Genomic DNA, 13,683 nt, shown 5'->3' on the forward strand with positions numbered 1-13,683 from the left:
GGCAGGCTACAGTCTATGGGGTTGCAAAGAGTCAGACACGACTGAGTGACTAAGCATAGCACACCACATACATACCTAGAGCGGATTCACTTTGCTGTACAGCAGAAAGTAACCCAACACTGTAAAGCAGCTATGCTCCAATAAAAATTACTTTTAAAAAACCAGCACTAAATACACTAACAAAAGACTACTGAAGTATTTCAATAAAGAACAACTAACATGAGCTTCAAGTTAGGAGGAGAAATAGGAAACTAAAGGGTGAGAAAGGGCATTGGGATCAAGAATCCACCAAGAAAAAAAGTTTGATTTACACATAAAAGTCGACAGCAGAATGAGGACTGTAGCTGGCACATGGATCCCGGTTTCCCCTCACCTGGCCGTGCACTTAATGCATGAGACATCTGTACACTTTTGCCGGGAGACATTATTTACTTTAGCTAATGTTACCATGATTCGTACTTTTGCCCTCATTCGGGACACACAATGGATTCATTTTTTTACCCTATGTTTAACCAGTGGCTAAAGACTTCATAACGCCAAACCCATCAAGCATGAAATAAATTCTTTCTCACTCACCAGCAGTTGTTTTTTTTTTTTTAATTATTTTTAAATTGGAGTATAGCTGCTTTACAATGTCGTGTTGGTTTCTGCTGTACGACAAAGTGAGTCAGCTATATACACACATATATCCCCTCCCTCTAAAGCCTCCCTCCCACCGCCCCGCTCAAGCCCTCTAGGGCATCACAGAGCACCGAGCTGAGCTCCCTGTGCCAGACAGCAGCCCCCCACTAGCTAGCCATTGGACACATGGTGGTGTGAATATGTCAGTGCCACTCTCCCAGTTCTTCCCCCCGCCCCTCCCTCCTGTCCATTCTCTATATCTGTGTCTCTGTTCATGCCCTGCAAATAGAACCATGAGTTCCATTCTTCTAGATCCCGCATATATGTGTTAACATACAATATTTTTTCTCTGACCTCACTCTGTATGACAGATACTAGACTCTGCTTTTTAACTTTCTTTCTTCACACTCTGTCTCCTGAGAAACCTGCATGTGTGTCAAGAAGCAACATTTAGAACGGAGTGTGGGACAGCTAACTGGTTCAAAACTAGGAAGGGAGTATGACAAGGCTGTATATTGTCACCCTGCTTATTTAACTTCTATGCGGAGCACATCAAGTGAAATGCAGAGCTGGATGAATCACAGGCAGGAATCGAGACTGCTGGAAGAAATATCAATAACCTCAGATACACAGATGATAACACTCTAATGGTAGAAAGTGAAGAGGAACTAAAGAGTCTCTTGATGAAGGAGAAAGAGGAGAATTTTGAAAAAGCTGGCTTAAAATTCAACATTGAAAAAACTAAGATCACGGCATCTGGTTCCATCACTTCACGGCAAACAGAAAGGAAAAAATGGAAGCAGTAACTGATTTTATTTTCCTGGGCTCCAAAATCACTGTGGACAGTAACTGCAGCCAGGAAATTAAAAGATGCTAGCTCCTTGGAAGAAAAGCTACAACAAACCTGGACAGTGTATTCAAAAGCAGAGACATCACTTTACCAGCAAAGGTTCAGATAGTCAAAGCTATGATTTTTCCAGTAGTCAGTACGGATGTGAGAGTTGGACCATAAAGAAGGCTGAGGGCCAAAGAATTGATGCTTTCAAACTGTAGTGCTGGAGAAGACTCCTGACAGTCCCTTGGACAGCAAAGAGATAAAACCAGTTAATCCTAAAGGAAATCAACCCTGAATATTCATTGGAAGGACTGACATTGAAGCTCCAATCCTTTGGCTACCTCGTGGGAAGAGCTGACCCACTGGAAAAGACCCTTTTGCTGGGAAAGACTGATGAAAGCAAAAGGAGAAGAGGGCGCAGAGAATAAGATGGTTAGATAGTATCACCGACTCGATGAACATGAATTTTAGCAAACTCTGGGAGATAGTGAAGGACAGGGAAGCCTGGCATGCTGCAGTCCACGGGGTCGCAAAGAGTCGGACAAGACTTAGTGACTGAAAAACAACAAACAATTTAATCACTGATGGCTGTTACAAAAAGTATTAAAATATTTTAGAGACTCTAAGGCCCTTTCCAGCACAGTGGGGAAAAAAATAGGTGGGAGAGAGAGAGAAATACCTCACAGGGTCTTGAAGAAGTCAAATCCCGGCCCCTGGGAGTTTGGCATCTAACACCCTTAACTTTTTTTCTCACATGGGGAGATGAAAAAAAAGTCTAATCTCAGAGAACCCAGAGGGGGTGGTGGGCAAAAGGCCTTGGAAGCGTTTTCCAGTGTCCATTTCCATGGCGATGGGCTGGAGGTGTCCTTGACAAAGGCAGAGTTTCTCACTGTAAGATAAACAAGCCATGCAGACCTTGGCCCGAATATTGTCTGTAGAAAATAACAATTTATCAGGACTGCCTCCTCCTCCCACAGAGGTTCCTTAATGCTTTTGTTTGATGACACCGTAAGTTTTTATTCAACACCCAAGTTTAGTAGAAAAGACCATAGCTACAATTCATTCATTAAGAGATTTTCTCTTGTTGCCACAAAAGTAAAATTGAAGGGCAGCAATTAAAAAGCTTTTTTTGATCAAAATCATGATTGCACACAGGCAAAGCACAAAAGCACCTCAACATTAGTGGTTATTTTTTTAATTTCAAATCATTCTTATTACCCTGGGAAGGCACTGCCTTTTCCCCTCCTTCCAAATTCTTACAGGAGGGAATTTAGCTTATTTTGTTGTTCAGTTGCTAAGTCACGTCTGACTCTTTGCAACCCCATGGACTGCAGCACACCAGGCTTCCCTGTCCTTCACTATCTCCTGGAGTTTGCTCAAATTTGTGTCCACTGAGTCAGTGAATTCAGCTTAAAATCAAAACACAAGTGCAGCTTTTGAGTGGGAAAATGAACAACTCTGCAGAATGAAAATGAAGTTATATTTTGCTTGTATCATTGATCATGTCTGCAATGTTTATATATTTGCTTAAATACCTAAAAACATCAATTAATTTAACATTTTCTGACCAGCCATTGCTTCCAAAGACCACCAACTTTTCCACAAACCCTTCAAGGTCTTAGCAGTCTTAGTAATCCTCCTCCTCTTCATCTGCCATTTCTGAGCTCTATCACATAGATTTCACTTGTTTATGCTTTAAGTTTCGGCATTCTCTTTCTGTTCCAAAGGCTACTTCATGGGTATGCAGTCGCCCTTGGTTTAAAGCTCTGTCAAAACTGTCTGGAAGTTTTTCGTCATTTAAACAAGGACCCCCCCATATTTTCATTTCTCATCAACTCTCTTAAAATTACATATCTGGTTCTGGATGTGCCTCCTGAATGCGTCAATCAAGGGCTGTCCTCGGGAGCACCTATGGACCTCTGGTCAAACCACTTGGCTGTGGAGACGCCCAATGCGTCACCATCTCTCACACCAGAAAATGACCCCGAGGAGGTTGCATCCACCAGGTTACAGCTCCCCTTAAGCCAGAACATACCTAGAGGGACAGCTTACAAACAACGAAAGCATTTGCCATATCTTCCACCAGAGTCCAACAATAGACAAATTGACTTGATAACCAGGGTAAACACCCCAATCAAAAGTCCTGAGTCATGTTATCTTGGTGTTGACCTCACTGGGGTTGATAACACTGCATTTTCTGAGTTCTAGCACCATTATTTTTTCAATGGTAAACTGAAAAATAACAATAGTACTAGTAGCGATTGGGCGGCCTCTTTATCCAGAAGGTGTGTGCTAAGCCCCCTTAGTCATGTCCAACTCCCTGCGACAATATGGACCGTAGCTGCCAGGCTCCTCTGTCCACAGGGGTTCTCTGGGTAAGAATAGGGTAACTAGGCTCTCCTCCACCAGATCTTCCCGACCCAGGGATCGACCCCACAGTTCTTACATCTTCTGCACTGGCAGACAGGTTCTTTACCACTAGCTCCACCTGGAATACATACACTTAATGTGATCACTTTTCTTATTTATTTATTTTTTAAAAGCTGTTACTGAATCAGGGATGTATATGAGAGTAGTGGTGGTCACTGTCTCCGGTTCCTGGCCTCACACTGGCTCTTCTCTCAACTTCAGTTCAGATTCTATTCCTTACATTACTCAAAAGGCCCTTGTCAAAGTCTCCATTCCCCAGCATGACGTTCACTTGGCCCCACAGTAGCTTCTGTAAACAAGGGCTTTTCTCTCTGGCTTTCAGCCCCTCTCCCTTGGCTCTCTCACGCTGCAGACTCCTAATGTGCCCCCTGTTACAGCGGCTTGCTGGCTGTCTCTGCCAGCGATCCAGACTCTCCTGTGACCCGATGTCGCAAGAAAAAGCAGAAGAGGCAGGTCCCCCCAAAAGGCGGATCCTCAGGGGGAAGCAGGAAGGCATGTACTTTTCCAGAAAGCTGTTTCCAAACACAAGAGAAGTGACACAAAGAATACAGGCTTGAGGACACAGACTTGGGTTCTTCATCCCATGTGCCCTGCGCTTCCTTGTTGAGTATGACCAAGCCCCACGTGGGAAAGGACAGAACAGGGCATCAAACATGTGGGAAGTGAACCCGCTAGGCTCTGGAATGAGCGGAATCTTAACAGTGGCTGAAATTTTAAAAAGTACAAGCCTCCCAGGGGGAGGTGCAGGACCGTCCACATTTCCCCAAAACCAGTCCCCCACCCCACAACCCCATCCCCCACCAGCAAGCACCACACAACCTGGGCCAAGATAGAAAAAATGCTCTAGCTCCCAGTGATGAGGACTCACAACAGGAAAATGACGCTAGGAGAAAAGTGAATGTGACCTGAGGTGGAATGAATAGATGACCCTTAGCATCCACAATTGTGATCCTTATCCTTGAGCTCTGCAGGAGATACTTGAAATTCATTCTGGGCTCAGCTGGGCAGAGAGAGAGAATTCAAGCAGAACTTCTCAAACTTTTATCAAATCACCCGGAGATCTTATTACAAATGCAAATATTCTGCAGGGCTGGGCTGGGCTGGGGCTAAGCTTCTTCATGGTTCAGTATCTCCCTGGGGCTGCTGCTCTGACTTCAACAGATAAAATAATCTCTTGGGATGTTTCCAGCTCTAACACAACGGGATTGGTTAATTTGGCTGAGGCTTGGCACAAAGTTCATCAGACTGATGAGTAAGATCACGCTTCCTCCAGAGTGTTCTGTCACTATTTAACCAGAACTCTAGGTTTCCCGTCCGACATTCACATCTTGGAGACCTTGGAAAACTATTTTTAGAGGGAATTGGGGGGCCTTGGTTAAAACCAAGGTTTTGGGCTTATTGTAAAGAAGGAAAAAAGGTCAAGGCCTCCAAACTGAAAGATGTAACATAGGAACAAGGTCCCCTTTGCGTCAACCAGGCAAGCTATTAAAGCAAACCAGGGTCTGAGTGGTGCTGCCCCTGCTGAGTTCATCCATACTGAAAACAATGCTGTTGAAGGCACAGTGAAAGGCTTCAGGGATGTTAAAATGTAGAGAAGTTTATGTACCCTCCCTGCCTAATGCTGACAGAGATCCAGCCCTCTCAGCCCATCCTGTCCTGATGCTGCTCGTGTTCTGACCCACTGTCTTCACAAAGGCCTGGGGAAGGCCCTGCACAGCAAGGAGGAGGGGGCGGGCCAGAGGGGACAGCATGGCAGAGGACATCCCTGACCACCCTGGGATCTTGCACTTGAGCTTCCGGGAGACAGTCCAGGTCTAGGTGACAAGCTAGAGGAGAGGATCTTAGCAAAACAGGGCCATTCTCAGGAGGGGATGTCTTCCCATCCTAGTGAGGAAAACAGCTGGAGAGATGCAGGGAAGGTCAAGGACACAGCAGTGCCCTTGGGCACCCTCCCCCCACCCCTTGTCTGATTACATGTAAGGTTTCTCAAGTTATTTTTTGGAGAAGACCCTGATGCTGGGAAAGATTGAGAGCAGGAGGAGAAGGGGGCAACCAAGGATGGTTGGATGGCATCACAGACTCAATGGACATGAGTTTGAGCAAACTCTGGGAGACAGTGAAGGACGGAGAAACCCAGAGTGCTACAATCCATGGGGTCGCAAAGAGTGAGACATGATTTAGCGACTGAACAACAATAATATTAATTTTCTTTATTAATTTTCTTTCATTTAAAAAATTCTTCCCTATATATTCATTACGATAATACAGTCAGAGAAAATTTAGTCTATTTCTGCACATTAGCAATGAGGAAATCAAGACCCAGGCTGGACCACAAAAATAGGTCACTCTCAAATAGGCCACATGTACAACTTCTCTTTTTTCTTAACTGAGTATATTTGACTTACAATGATTCAGGTATATAGCAAAGTGATTCATTTATACACATATTAATACTTCTGGGCATCAGAGAAGGGCCAGATTAGCTCTCCATACATTCTAGACTTTTTACTGAAAAAGAATAAAACACTTAAGAAAAATTAACAAAGGAAATTCAATACCAATACACTGAAAACTATGAAACATTTCTGAGATAAATTAAATCACATCAAAATGAATGATGATATTTCTTAAACACAGACAAGAAAACTCAATATTATCAGAGAGCACTTCTCCCCAAATGGATCTACAGATTCACTCTAATTCCTACCAAAATCCTAGCCATCTCTGTTGTAGAAATTGACAAGCTAACAGTAATGGAAATGCAAAGGACCTAGAACTGTCAAAGCAATTTTGAGAAAGTCAACAGTGTGGAATGGTTTACACCCCCTAGTTCAAAACTTACTACAAAGCCAGAGGAATCCAGACAGTTAGCTTAGGAATAGACACACGGATCAACAAAGCAACAGAGTCCAGAAATATATATCGAAAATCTAGCCAATTCCGTCAAATATTATTTCTGAATTATTTGAACACTGAATTTGAAATCATGTCACTTACAGAAAACCCTCTCGTGCACAAATTTTCAGGGAATGTTTGACCACAGAAAAAGAGGTACAACTCAACTTGGTCAATTATAATGGTTAAAACAAACCAACAAAGTAGGAAGCTCTAAAGGCTTACTAGATGTTCTGCTCATATTTCTGGAGAGAATGGGCCATTCTTTCATTCAGCAATAAGTGATTTTTATCAAACAAACATCCATCTGTGACATAAATTCTGTATGCCTTTGTTCTGTTCCTGAGAAGACCAGGCTGGCTTAGCCCCAACAGCCTGGAGGGGAACAGCTGTCTCCCACTTAAACAATATCCTCCAAACGCAGGCAGGTAGAGTTCTTTTGAATAAAAACTCTATAAAAATATAACTCCAAGAGATGGTCAACAAATGCCAACAAGACTGAAGTCAATAGAGTAGTCACTGTCTTTAAACGAAAATCCAGTGCAGTAGAAATAACCAGCGTTTTTAACCAGCATTCTCTTTCTGTTCTCAGTGACATTATTTCACTGCAGTAACTTGGGCAGTGGTGGTGGGCATTCAGAAACAAAAATTCCTCCAAATTTGAGCTGAGGCACACAGGTAGTAGGATCCCTCAGGTACTTCTCATGCCTGCTTGACTACAGCTCTGGGGATTCAAGGACCACTGGCCACCAGAGTGTGGAACATTCTAGAAACTCAACAAATACTTTTTGAATATGTAAGGTTCTGTGGTGTATGTGTGCGTAGTGTGTCTGTTGTGTATGTGGGGGGTGATGGGGGTGGGTGTTGGGGATGTAGAAGGAAGAATGGCTCTTATTTTGCTGGTGGAGCTAGGAGGGAAGTCATAAGCCAAACACTGAAAAGATCTCCTAAAAATGCAAATGACTAATCCTCACCTGAGACCACAGAAGCTGTAATCCCTGGGGCTGGGGCCTCCACAATGATGTGATTAAAATCAAACGTGCAGCCCAGAGAGAAAATGTCTGTATTAACTGTACCCTCTCTGTGAGGGCTCAGAGGGGTCACCAAACAGGCGAGCTGTGTGTTTCCACAACAGAAAGGAAGCCTAGAGGAGTAGATGTCACCCAATAGGAAGTTTGGTGAGGAAGCCACCAGGAGCTCAATTCTTCTGCCTCCCCATTCCTTGCCCACCACTGGGCTGCAACACGAATTTATGTGACTGGAAGCAAGCAAAATATAGACACTTATTTCCACTGGCGCAACTTGAATCTCCCAACCATTCCTCCACCATAATTTCTCACAGAGAACATTTCTTTCTAGATATGCACTTGGACTTCCTCCATCAAGAATGTCCACTTGGAATCAAAATGAGGAAAGCCACTGAGAATAAGGACCACAAGACACTTCCTGACTTGGGGCCTGGCTGGTGGAGGATCCATTATATGTTCAGTCCATGAAGCTGAGCAGGTAAATGAATGGGCAAACACAGGGGGAAAAGGAGAAAAACTGACTAGAAATGACAACAATCCCACAAGATAACATTACTCCATAGCCCAAGACGGTATCAAGGACTTTATGCCAGCTCCCTTACAAGGGCAGTGGAGTGCCTAAAGACATTTCACAAGGTCAAGAATATCTCGAACTCTCCCACCTCTAAACTTCTAGAGTGAACAAAAGTATAGCCACAAAGTCAGGGCAGAGGTGTAAAGAGCTGGCAAAACTAGATTGTGGAGAAAAAGACAGAAATGCCAGAGCTGGAGATTTAGACGGAAGGGGCTGAAGGATGGACAATGGGAATTTTGAGGACGGGAAAGAGTGCCCACCACTGGACAGAGCAACAGGGACAGGAAGTACGTCAAGTGGCAGAGAATAGTTCTGGAAACAACTATTTAAAATAGAATCCCAAAAGGCCCATCTTTAAGGCTGATTGTAAAACTCCTTCCACCTCTGGCATCCAAACAGGAACAAGGTTTCCGGCCTATTAGAAGCCCCACGTCCCTCATGTGACAGTCATCTTAACAGCCAGTGGTCATCTGCAGTGTCATAAAGAGGAACAAAGGCCACAAAATCAGGGACCTTTAAACTTACGTATTTAACTTTTGGCTGCACCTTAGGCACTACGGGGTTCCCTGGTAGCTCAGTGGTAAAGAATCTGCCTGCAATGCAGACGGCCTGGGTTTAATCCCTGGGTCAGGGGGATCCCCTGGAGGAGGGAATGGCAACCCACTCCAGTATTCTTGCCTGGAGATTCCCACGGACAGAGGATTCTGGTGGGTACAGTCCACGGGGTGGCAAAGAGTCAGACACGACTGAGTGACTAACACTAACACACTAGGGACCTCAGTTCCCTGATCAGGCATCAAACCTGCACCCCCTGAATTGGAAGACAGAGTCTTAACCACTGGACCGCCGGGAAAGTCCCCAGGGACCTTTTTAAAGGAAGAAACGAAAATGGAGAGAGACGATGTGGATAAGGAGAATACAGAAAAAAGAAAAGAAAGGAATGGAAGATGAAACCAAGGCGACCAAAAGAATGCCATCAACTGGGAGAAACAGGAAAAGTAGTCTTCGGAGCACGAAAGAATTCATGTGCTGGGCCTGAGATAACAAGATAATCACTTTTGTTGAGTAAAATCCTGCCATGACAAAGAGATTAGAAGACATTTAAATGTAGGATGTACAATAATCAGCGTCCTGGGGTGAGGTCTTCTCCTTTCTAAACGTCCTCTCTTAACTAAACAAGATCTGCTCAACTTAAGCATCTTCTTGAACATTGTAGAGTTTCCTGAAGCTCTGGCAGGAAGTTACAGAACAATGAAACAAAATGCAGGAAATCTTTCAGGGAATGGGAAAAGATGGGCACTTCCCAGAAACACTTCTGAAGCTAACTCTGACATTCCCACCAGCAAGACAGGAGGCTCTCTGGCACAAGAACTGCAGTCACACTGCCCGCTGGGCCAGATCAGACTTCAAAGATAAGTTCAGGAATGAAGAGATTCAGGCTTCAGATGGTTGAATCAAAAAAGGGGGAAAAAAAATGCACACACTCGCTGAAAATAGGATCTGATGTGTCTCCACGGCATCTTTTCCGGATTAACCTCTGAAGTAAATGCTCACCTAGGCAGAAAGCTATCTACCACGCTGGTCTGGAATCTCACTGCTCCTATTGTCTATCTTCTGCCTCCAAGCAAGACACAAAATGGGAACAAGCTGTTCCAAAGAAAGCTCTCACCATCCAGCCTTGAGAAAACAAAGACACTCGGGGGAAGGGTCTGTGCCACGAAACGGTTACTCTGGGCACTGGCTGTCACCCTCAGTATGGAGGACGTGAGATGCAGTGAACCTAGTCTGAGTGTGGCATTTTACACTGAATCAGCTCCCTGGCAGGCATGTCCCAACAGAACCCAAGTGCACGACCTTACCTAAATTACTTCAATAAGGGAGTTTCCCGCCCCCCTCCCCCGATTAATTTTGAAATTTATTTACTCAACTGTGCATGGATACACGTTAGTATTTTAGCAATAAAAAAAGTAAAAGAATGATTTGCAAGCATGTAAGTAGGCTACATACACCCTGCTAGAGAAACTATGGCTTATCTTGTTCACCCTAACATTTCTGAGGAATATCACTAACAACTTCAGCTAAGATCTTCGAGCAGGAGTTCTCTCTAGTTATCTCCACTTGGCTTCGTTTTCAGGGTGCAGGAAGTATTTTTAAAAATTAACTTTTCCTGTGTCTACCATAGATGTTCCAGCAATAAACCAAAGTTTTTAGAAAAATAAACGTACTATCCATAACTTCTAATAGTATTCTTCGCAGACAACCTCTCTACATCACAAATCACCTAAATTTATTTTTAAAACTTATTTATGGCTCCAGGAATAGGGCATGAAGGCTACGGTGAGCAATACTTTCAGAAGGACTGCAATGTCAAGCAATCTATCAATGAGCTATAGTTTTTAAATCCAAAAGATCTAGGAAACAAGGCTCTAATACCTTCTGTCAAAGGCCACGTTGAAAGGGATAGTTGGAAAGTGAAAAGTTGACAGGTGTATATGTGTATTAGTGATGCATTTAGCATCCAGCAGTGACGATACTGAAGAAGCAGGAGAGAGGGAGGGCAGTGGAGGTGGAGATGGGCAGAGTGTCTCCTGTTTTGTCAGAAAATAATCCGTACCTTCTTTACACTATTAGGAAATGCTCAGGAGGAAGTAGGTTTTATGAAGTAGCTCACTTTTAAGAGTTACATGAAAAGACATCTAAGGAAAGACATTCAAGAAATTAAAAATAGTAGTTGCCTCAAAAGTAGGTGACTTAACCTTTTTCTATACATCTTTTGGGTTTTTTTTTTTTTTTAATGTTGTACCATGACCATGGATTACCTATTCTAAATTATTTTTTGAAATTACTTGATTCATAAATAAAGATATTAATGTCAACGTGACTCAACAAGACAGGTGGCTAGTAACCACCAGGAACACTAGCAAAGCAATGTAAATGGCAACCCACTCCAGTATTCTTGCCTAGAAATTTCCATGGACAGAGGAGCCTGGCGGGCCAGTCTATGGGTTCACAAAGAGTCAGACATGACTGAGCAACTGAGCACACTCGCAATGGACAGACACGAAGATGGGAATAAAACAGCCCCCATCCTCAAGAAGTTCAGGTCAGGGGGTGAGACCGATCACCCAGCCACTGGCTTAGCCACCAAGATAAGGACAACAATAGCAATGAGTGGCCAGAGCACCAGCAGTCCAGGGAAGGGCATGTCATAAATACTTCAGCGATGACGGGATCAGGAAGGTTTCTGCAGGGCTTAGGCCCCAAATGGGAGGCCTGTCCAGCACTGAACATCCCATGTCACTATGAACAGGGGCACGGAGGTCCCAGGTAACGCCCCTGAGCTCTGGGCCAGTGGATCCCAGACTCCTCCTTTGGTCCCATCGGATGCTCCAATGTCATTTTTGTGTGTGCATTAATGAGGAGTTTGGGAGGCGTTAGTCCTAGCCCATAGGGCGGTCTTTCTAGAAAAATCATGATGGTGATGGTGCTGAGGAGGGAGAGCAGGGGAGGAGGGAGACCCAGTGAGGGAACCATCACAACATTTCATGGGAGAGACAAACAGTTCCTGAGCCTCGTCAGCAGTGGAGACAAAATAACGGAGATGGATTGCACAGGTTTTCAGGAAGTCAAGTCAATAGGTCTTAGCGCCCAAGTGAAGGTGGATCCAGGCTGGGGAGGGTGCAGTGCGGGTGCCACAGGTAGACCATCGCCATGGACCACACACCTGGGCTGCTGACACACCCGACGCTGGGCCAACACTCTCCTGTGTTACTGCACCACATCGGTCCTCTCCGTCTCGCAAATCGGGAAGATTGACATCCAGAGATGCTGAGAAACTTAATCACCCTCACGGCTCATCAAAGCAACGGGGCTGGCGTTTGAATTCAAGCTGACTCCAAAACCAGACTCTAAATTTGGGACTATAGCGGGGAAGTGATATTCTATATTTGCATGTAGTCATGCCCAAAAGAGTAATAATGATGCTTAGATGGTGTTAATTGAGGGCTACCCCCAGGGTTAGGCATTGTTCTAAGCACTTTTCATTCCATTATGAACAGTCTTTCCAAGGAGGCACCATGACTACTCCCATTTACAGACAGCAAAACCGAAGCACAGGGAGGTTAAGTAACTTGCCCAAGTTCCCACAGCTCATAAAGCCAAAGAGTAAAACATCTAAAGCTTAAAGGCATATCTTGTTATTTCCCCCATAAAACCTACTGTAGATGATAATGAGTACTACAGAACTTTATGAAAGAGTTATTCTAAAACTGTAGAATTGTCTCTCAAAGATGTTTACCTTGAAATAAGTGGTCATGTAAACATGTTACGATACTGGTGATTCTAAGAGTGGCACAAAGCACCAAGGAACAGCATGTGTTTATTTCCTATCCTTGTTGCATTTGAATTCTCCATCATGCTATATTAACTACAGATGTCCGCTCTATATTTAACGTCTGGAAAAGTGGAAGAGAAAAAAGGAGTGGGCCAAAGTTTGGGATACGCAGGAGGTAGGCAGTGATGTTTTCATTACACAAACCTTGTTTTCAACTGCTAAAATTAGTTTGTTTTTTTTTTCTTCTTGGCCCTTACTTGGGGAATAATAGTTACAGGGAAGAAAAATGCATCTTTAAAAGCCATTCGGGCACGCGCTTTGCTGGGTAGCACATTTATGCTCAATTTGAATACTACATCCTTTATGAGAATGAAGTAAATTTCCTCTAGTCATAGAAGAGAGCTTTTCCTTTATCCTTGGAATTGGCTACTTTTACTTAGAAAAGAAAAACAGTTCAAAACAAGATTTGATGAACTAAACTGTGAAGCAACTGTAATTCCATGTAATTGCCAGCTGTGGACTTCACACAACATTATTGTTAGAAAGGTACCACCTAGCATTTTGCACTTCTAGGAATAGCTCACTTTACACAAGTTGTATCTCAAAGAAACTGCATTATTGGGCCACAAATCATGAGGTGTACAGTAGTTCAGTGTGCGCCTGAGCGCTCAGTCTCGTCCAACTCTTTGGACCCCCATGGAGTGTAGCCTGCCAGCACCTCTGTGCATGGAATTTCCCAGGCAAGAATACTGGAGTGGGTTGCCATCCCCTCCTCCAGGGTATTCTCCCAACCCAGGGATCGAATCCTCTGTCTCCTGCATTGTCAGAGGATTCTTTACCACTGAGCCACCAGAGAAGTAACAGTAATCCAGAGAGACTGTGAAATGATAAAGGATTCTTAATAAGGGACCTCCCTGGTGGTCTAGTGGTTAAGACTTTGCCTTCCAATGCAGGGGCTGTGGGTTCC

General features: G+C 44.0%; 1 protein-coding gene across 1 annotated transcript in view; it reads right to left on the bottom strand.

The window, feature by feature from the left end:
* Positions 1–13,683, bottom strand: part of LAMA1 (laminin subunit alpha 1) — a 124,017-nt gene that overhangs the window by 108,420 nt on the left and 1,914 nt on the right. The window lies entirely within an intron of this gene.

Source organism: Ovis canadensis, chromosome 23 (genome assembly GCF_042477335.2).
Source record: "Ovis canadensis isolate MfBH-ARS-UI-01 breed Bighorn chromosome 23, ARS-UI_OviCan_v2, whole genome shotgun sequence".
Taxonomy (NCBI): domain Eukaryota; kingdom Metazoa; phylum Chordata; class Mammalia; order Artiodactyla; family Bovidae; genus Ovis; species Ovis canadensis.